We start from the raw sequence: 8,588 nt of genomic DNA on the forward strand, positions 1-8,588 counted from the left end.
TTGATTTCATGGGGCTAGCATCCCCTCTTCTTTTTAGCTCCTTTTCCAAGGTGGTTCTCTTTGACTAGTTGCCCCAGAGAAAGAGCAGGTCAGTATGTCTAGCCTATAAGACCGGATTATACTCTGCTGCCTCTGTGGGCCAGGCAAGTTGTGTAAATATGAGGGGGGTGGGGTGGGAGGAAGACAAAAAGAGTTGGCATGTCTAGTCTAAGAACAAAGTTCCTATGACAGGGTCCTGCTTGATGCTCACCCTCATGAAGCGATCACTGAAGTTATGGGTGCTGTTGCAAAGTCTGGTGAAGAGACCAAATTGTGCCCAGCTCTCAGACAAAAAAATAGCTTCTGAGATCTTAAAGGTTTGTCTTCAAACAAGCACCCAAGTGAAGCATCAACAAAATCCACATGGAAGAAGCACACTACCCTGTGTGATCCAAGGGTTCTAAATAATAAAATCCAAATCTGATGGAGGGAATGGTATCAGAGCTCAAATTGTGAGTGCCAGGTTTACAGAAAGTAATGGATGAAGGCGGAAGCCCCAAAATCCATTTGCAAGGTTCAAATATGGATTAATCTTCTGGTAAATCCCCTCTGAACACAGTTCAGGCATGTGAATAGCCTTGCTATCAGACAGAGAGCATTGCATAGTGGATTGTGGTGGGTCTAGTTTATTAGTAGGAAAATGAGAGTATGAAAAGAAAATGTTCTGAAATTTATTGTAGTGATGATTGCACAAATCTTCTTAAAATTATATGATATGCAAGGCATATGCCTATAATTATTTTTAAGAAGAAAAGTTGAGGTGGAGGGGGTGATTTTTGGACAACAGAGGGTACCCCCACCCCATCTTCTCAACTCCAGCCACTTGCTTCATCTGGAAATGTAGATCCAATATTTACTGATTTTCTGAGTTTGAAAAGAAGTTGGAAATGCAGATCTTATCAAATAAAGCTCTTTTTAGTATCTATAAACACTGTCTAGGCCGAACAAAACTTAGTCCACTGACAGCTACCAGCTTGAAAGCTCTACTCTGAGTATGGGTACCTCAGTCAGGAACGTCACGGCCTTTTCTTCTTAGTGCGCTCCCCAACCCTTAGCTGGGCTGCTCAGGAGCCACAGTGAAGGGTGCTGGGCTCTCCCGGAGGGCAGCGTTCCTCCTTTCCAGCCAAGGTCTCGCTCTATCCTGGGTCTTGGATGATAACTGCAGCCTTTTTGCTCTCTTTTGGAGGTGTCCGGAGGAAAGTGGTTAAGGCCAACTGAGGAAGCCATTCTCTGAAAGGGCAAGGTGGCGGGGGGCGGGGGGGCGGGGACTTCTTCCGTCATGGGATTTTCCTTTTTCTATTTCGAAAGCACCCTCACTTAATACACACAACTGTATGCGGCCACTTCAAATTGCTTCTCACCCACTAGGCACCCCTTATAGCAATTTTAAAGACCCTGGCTCACTCCTGCCAACCAAGTGTGCAGCCACATTTATTCTTATTCTAACGATATTTTCTTATTTGGCAATTGCTTCTTTTTTTTTTTTTTTTGTAATTTCTTTTCTTTTCTTTTTTTTATTGTGTTGAGGGCTGACTTTCAATAGATCGCAGCGAGGGAGCTGCTCTGCTGCGAACGAAACCCCAACCCAGAAGCAGGTCGTCTACGAATGGTTTAGCACCAGGCTCCCCACGAACATGTGGTGCGTGACGCGCGAGGGGGCCGCCGCCTTTCCGGCCACGCCCCGTTTCCTGGGCCGAGGAGCACTGCGCACCGGACCCCGGTCCCAGCAATTACTCTTATTATCTCTTTTCCTCACTTCTGCCATTGGGGTAAGCGTATGTGATTCACGAGGCGAAAGTCTCACTAGAGAATTCCTAGGACAGAATCACATGGCCCAGAGTGGTGTTGACTCAGTGCTCTCACTAGGTTTGAATATTAGAGATACCGGTAGGTCTCCATTGCTTCTGAACCAGCGTGGCACTGACGGGACGGCTTACAGCAGAAACCCGAAAGGAAAGAAGCCATGTGGCAGCTACTGACTTCCAGAAAGAAGAGTAGAAAGACTAGTGGTAAATGACTTAGCAGATTTCAAAAAGCAAACAGTGGGGAAAGCCAAGAACTAATCAGATTATACCATAGAACTCCTAAAACCTTGGGAACTGGCAGCGTCAAGTAACTCGAACTCGAACTGAAAGCAGAGCTCAAAACCAAGTGATGGGTTGAAAGTGCATTTAAGAAGCAAGTACAAATAAATAAATTAATAACAAGAAGCAAGTCAACATCCTAGAAGCCTACCTTTCTCTAAGGAAAACTGTGGGTTACTTTCCGAAGAGCATAAAGTGAGGCTTGATGGGCCAGGGGAAAGGGCCATAGGATCCTTCTAACAGGTTCTCAACCTGTGGGTCGCGACCGCTTTGGGGGGTGCAACCACCCTTTCACAGGGGTTTCCCAATTCATAATAGTCGCAAAATGACAGTGATGAAGTAGCAACGAAAATAATGTTATGGTTGGGGTCACCACCACATGAAGAACTGTATGAAAGAGTGGCCGCATGAGGAAGGTGGAGAACCGCTGCTCTAACAAACGGACGAAGTGAAAGTGCTGCAAACCGATTGATTGCTGCGAACCAGAGCCTTCTTCCCTCATCCAGCTCCCAAATCTTCTCACGCAGAATGTTGCCACCCAGGAAAGAGACCAGAAGGTTGTTTTCTCAGGGACTGTAACCAGGCCCAAGAAAAGGAATGGAAGATGCCAGTCCCATGGAGCCCCCAAGAAAATATCCAGGGAGAGGTGATGGAAGAGGATGAGGGAATTTCAGGAGTAAACAAGGAAGGTGGGAGGGGGGTGTGCACTAGAACTGAAGGTAATTATACAACTCATGTTAAAGGCAGTTTAATCATTGGGGGTGGGGGAGTGGAGAATGTTCTGAAATTGTGGTAATAATCGTACAATTCTTCTTGATATGATTGAACTACTGAATTAGGTAATGTGTAGACTAAGTGCCAATACAACTGTGAAAAAAAGAAAGAAAGAAACTACCCAGGGTGTGGGGGGAAGTCAGATACTTGCTGCCAGACTGCTGTCTCATCCCACCACGGTGGTGGGGGGGGGGGCCTGCTCCCTGCTGCTGGGGATAATGGACTACTCTCTGAAGCTTGGGACCATTAGCTTGGTTCCTGTAGGAGGGGTTTACACCCTACTGATAATGGTTCCTATGGAGACCCAGAGACCACCCCCTAGACCACCCTCTCATTGCTGTGTAGCCTATAGTGCAACCCCTCCCTGTGACGTATGTCTCTACCTGTAATTAGTGGGCTGGCATGCCCCCAAAAGTTATATAGGCATGGGTCAGCAATATAGAGCACTAAGACTTCTCTCTCGGACTCAGACCTCCCTGACTCTTCCCCCTCTCCCTTGTTCTCTTTCCCTCCTTCCCTTCCCCCTCTCTCCACGTGGACCACCAAGCTGGGCTGAGGTGAGCAATGTTGCCATGTAACATGTCTGACTGCATTATTGTAATATCTCTCATGCTCTCGATGACTTTAACATAATACTTATATATCTCAACCGTACAATTGTGTATTACTGAACCCAGAAGTAGTATTACTGAACTCGTAGGAGTAGCAGCAGGTCGGGGCTGGCACCCACCTCCCTCAGCGTCATTATTTTTTAATTTAATACTACACCGGGGGAGCTGAAGGTTGACAAGATCCAGCTACATAACGGATTCCAAACACGAGCTTACAAACCAGTTGCCATTGAGTCCATTCTGACGGGCAGCCACCTCGGGTGTGTCCGAGTTGAGCAGAGCGCCACAAGGTGTGATGATAGTGTCTTGGAAACAGATGGCGAGACCTTTTTGCCATGGCAGCTCGAGTGAACTCAAACCCTCGGCCTGCTATATAGCAACCACACATGACTGCGCCCACCAACACAAACTTGAACTCCGTACATCGCTTTGTAGCATCTCACTTTTTTAAATCATTTTATTAGGGGCTCATACAGCTCTTATCACAATCTTTTAAATACAAGTCAACTGAGGATCACCCACCATTTGAAAATGCCGGCTCATGCGAAAGGTGAGGACGCACTAGGAAAGTGAGAGAGGGACTGTACGAAGGAAGCAGAGACAAAACAGTGAGAGAAACTGTTTTTCAAAGTAAGTAGCAGGTGCTTGAGGAGCCCTGGTGGCTTGGTGGTTACGCATTGGGCTGGCAACCCCAAGATCAGCAGTTTAAAACCAATGACTAGTTCAGGAAGATGAGACTTTCTATGCCCCATAGTAGGAGCCGACTTGATAGCAGTGAGTTTCTTGTTTTTGCTTTTAGTTCAGGTAGCAGATACTTTGCTAACTGAAAGATTGGAGGTTGGATTTCATTAGCTATGCCTTGGGAGAAAGGCCTAATGATCTAGTTCCGAAATATCAAAGGTAGCGTAATAGCATAGCTCTTGGTGGGCTGCTACTTATAAGGCCAGAAGTTCAAAACCAGTTGCTCTTCCATGGGAGAAGACTGAGGCTTTATCCTCTTGTAAAAATGTACAATCCTGAAGATCAACAGGGGCAAGTCCACTTGGTCCTACAGGGTCACTTGAGTCAGAATCAACCCAATGGCACAGCTTTTGCCAAGAAGATACTATTGAAATCCTCACAGAAGTAAATTAACAACAACAAAAATTCCGAGAATAAAAGAGAGAGAGAGAGAGACTCTGGGAATTAGAAAATAGAATGACAGAGCTGAAAATCTCAATAGAAGATTAGAAGATTGTGTTTGAGAAAATATCTCTGGGGCAAGAGCAAAAAGAGTGATGAAAAACTGAGAGACTAGGTCCAAATTAGAGGATTAGTTAAGCAATCTCACTATCCAAAAAATAACAGTTCGTTTCCAAATAAAAGAAGAGAGACAATGGATGAAATGAAATCATCGATAAAATAATTTAAGGAAATTATCCAGAACTAACAGGCATGAGTTTCCTAGTTGAACTGTCTTCTTAGTGCCCATCCAATAGATGAAACCAGCTGGGCCCTGAGATACATCATCGTGAAATCACAGAGCACTGAAGCTGGGAAAGGGAAAAAATTAAAAGAGCCTACAATTTTCCAGAGAGAGGAAAAAAAACAACAGATTTTATATGAAAGACCGAGGATCAGAATACAATCATACTTCCTAGGAAAAATACTGGTGCGAGCAAACAATAAAGCAATACTCTTAGAATTCTACAGGAAATTGATTCCCACCCTAGAAATCCACACCCAAGAAAAGTATGAAATAAATATGGGGGTAGAACAAAGACATAGTCAGACATTCAAGGTGTCGAAATACTTTTCTGCCTTGTATTCATTTATACAAAGAAGCTAGAAGATGTATCCACTGTGACATGACAAAGCAAACGAAGTAAGAGTGAGAAAACATGGGATCATAAAAAAACCCAGGGACGCCTAAATCAAAATAGAAGGGAACAAATCTTAAATAAGAGAGAGTATTAATAAAGCAAATAAATAAAAAGAAAGGGTATTAATAGTATATGATGTAGCTCATTAAGGAAGTCTGGTGACAGAGGGGGTTAAGCACTAGACTGCAGCTGCAAGGTGAACGGTTCAAACTCACCAACTGCCCTGAGAGAGACCGATGAGCTGTCTACTCCCATAGAGATGGATAGTTTGGAAGACCCTATGGAGCAGTTGGTCTCTGCCCCCTCGGGTCAGTCTGAGTCAGAATCCACGTGGCAGCCGTAGATGCTGCCATCAAGCCCATCGTAATGCCTGGCGACTCTCCAGACATGTCAGCTGGACGCGTCCAGGCATGTCAGCTGGACTCCAGAGGACTTTTCAGAAGATCTCAAGGTCCTTCTTCAGAGGGATCCCCAGAGGGCTTCAGATCTTTCAACCTTTCACTAAGAAGCTGCATGTGTTGACAGTTTGCACCACTGAGGGACTCCTTGTAGCTCATTACATATTCATAAGTAGGCTCAGGCCATATTTTAATCTAACCAAATAGTAAATATGTGAGAGACAGAGGAATGGGAAATGTGGGTGACTATACTGCGAATTGGAAACTGCGTGTGAAAAAGCGTTAAACGTTCACCTTCCATGGTTGTAAATCCATAGATGATGCTTAAGATTGAAAAGCGGGGAAAGGTAGAAATTGAATCATGCCATTTAGAGATAAGGAGCAAATACCTCTACCCCACTAGTAGTTCATAGAGTTAAAAGTACTTGCTCTAGAGAAAGGAAAATGAAAAGACTGGGAGTGAGGCAATAGAAAGCAGAATAATAGCCTTCAAACAAGTCTTGTAAACTAAATTTAAAATAATGTTAAACGATAAGATGTAAGAATAAAAGCCAACCACACTCTCTGCCATTGATTTGAGTCTGACTCAGAGACCCTGTCAAGCAAAGTCGAAGCGTCCCCCATAGGGTTTCCAAGGCCGTCAATCTTCATGGAAGCAGACTGCCACAGTTGCGCCTACGCGGTGGCTGGTGGCTCTGAACCACCAGTTTAGGGGTTAGCAATGGAGCTGCTTTAATAGCTGAACCACCGGGGCTTGCTTCATTTAAGACTATGAAGTTAAGGAGGGTGCTCAGATGGCATAGTGAGTTCAGAATTGCGCTGCCAACTGCCATTCCGCAGTTCAAACCCATCAGCCATTCTGGGGGAGAGAAAGGAGGCTTTCTTTCTTTTTTTTTAATTGTTTTATTAGGGGCTCATACAACTCTTACCACAATCCATACATACATCAATTGTGAAAAGCACATGTGTACATTCATTGCCCTCATCCCCCCATCATTCTCAAAACATTTGCTCTCCACTTAAGCCCCTAGCATCAGGTCTTCTTTTTTTCCCCTCCTTCCCCGCTCCCCCTTCCCTCATGAGCCCTCAATAATTTATAAATTATTATTTTGTTATATCTTGTCCTGTCCGACGTCTCAAGAAGGGAAGCTTTCTGCTCCCAAAAGATATCCAGCCCCAGAAATCCAAAGGGGCAGTTCTACTCGGTCCTATAGGGTCACTCTGAGTCAGAATCAATTCCGTGGGAGTGGGTTTGAACTTCTTTGAGTTGGAATAGTTCATAAAGGAGCCCTTGTTTGGTGACACTGTGGGATCGTCACGGAGCTACAAAACCACAAGGTCAGTGATTCAAATGGACCAGCCTCTCCTCAGAAGACTGTCTGCTCCTGTAGAGATGTACAGCTTGGGAAATCCTTTCCAGGGTCCCTCTGAGTCAGAAGTGATGGCCGTGGGCATAGTGAGTGAGTTCACAATGGCACAGATGGTTAACGACTCCACCCATCATGGAAAGTTTGGCAGTTCAAATCCACCAGAAGACAGACCTGGGGAGGCGCATCTGAAGAATGGTGGTTTGAAATCCAGATGGAGCACACATGGGGTTGCTTAGGCTCTGGATCAACCCGACACCAATAATAATACTAGGTAAGGAGAGAATAAATTGAAAGAAAAATGATTCACACCCGTAACGGTGTCTGACCTTTTGTTGTTGTTGTTATGTGCCTTACGGTCAATTTCAACCCATAGCCATGATCCCATAGGACAAAGTAGAACTGCCAAGTCTATGATCTTCACAGAAGCCAGCTGCACATTCCCCCCACCCCCAAAAAGCAGCGGTAGGGTCAACCCTCTGACCGCTTGCCTAGCAGCCAAGTGCTTCACGGCTGTGTCACAGGGGCTCTTGACCGACCTATTTTCACGAGTCTACGTGAATCAATGAATGGGTGTTCGTTTAACTTTCGGTACTTTTTTATGCTCAAATGCCTATCATCAATTCAGCCTCTTACAGTTCCTGATGTAGAGCAGGTATTTAGCAAAGCTTATTCTTTCAAACAAACAAACAAACAAGTAAAGGTTGTCAAAGAACCTATTTTCATCCACCGCAAAACTTAAAAAAAAAAAATCTACTTTCACTTTCCTGTAAAGTCTCTCTGGCAATCATGCGATTCTCAGTACATTTCTTACATTCTTCTTCCCCATGCTTGGAAATCCTGTCTGAAGTTTCCTTCGCACATGCTCAGTGCCTTTCAGTGAAAGAAAGAAAGATGTGATTAACAACTTCTACTCCAGGGTGCAAGATTCTCCCATTCTCTAAGGAAAAGAGAAGACATTTCATAATCAGGATTAGACAGACAGAAAAGACAGTTTCACCTACGCTGTTTCAAGGTGTCAGTCTGGGAAATAATAGGTTGTCTGACCCCAGCAGAAAGCACCTAGCACAGGCGAAAGGCGAGTCAGGCACCCGAAGAGATCCCCTTGAAGCTATTCCCACCCGGGTCTCCCTGTGAGGTTCCTTCGCTTGGATCGCAGACCTATCAATTCCCAGAACACCGGGCGTGCCCAGGTTCCGGTGCAAGTACAAAAACAGATTCCATGGCCAAATACAAATTATTTTCCTATCATCTGTCCTTTGCGAAGATGCTGTGTGCTTTCTCTTTTTCCTCTGACCATCCAAGTTAGGAATTGGCTGTGTAGACACTATCCAAGAAGACACGGGCATCGTTGGACGGGTGGAAGTCCTGCCGGACTACTGACTGGAAGAACACCGTGCAGCACCGCATCCCGGTTCAATCAGCGACTTACGCAAGAGCATGAGTCCCTGCC

This window comes from Echinops telfairi, unplaced genomic scaffold, assembly GCF_000313985.2.
Source record: "Echinops telfairi isolate 266 unplaced genomic scaffold, ASM31398v2 ScPeMD7_11;HRSCAF=52, whole genome shotgun sequence".
In the NCBI taxonomy this organism is placed as follows: domain Eukaryota; kingdom Metazoa; phylum Chordata; class Mammalia; order Afrosoricida; family Tenrecidae; genus Echinops; species Echinops telfairi.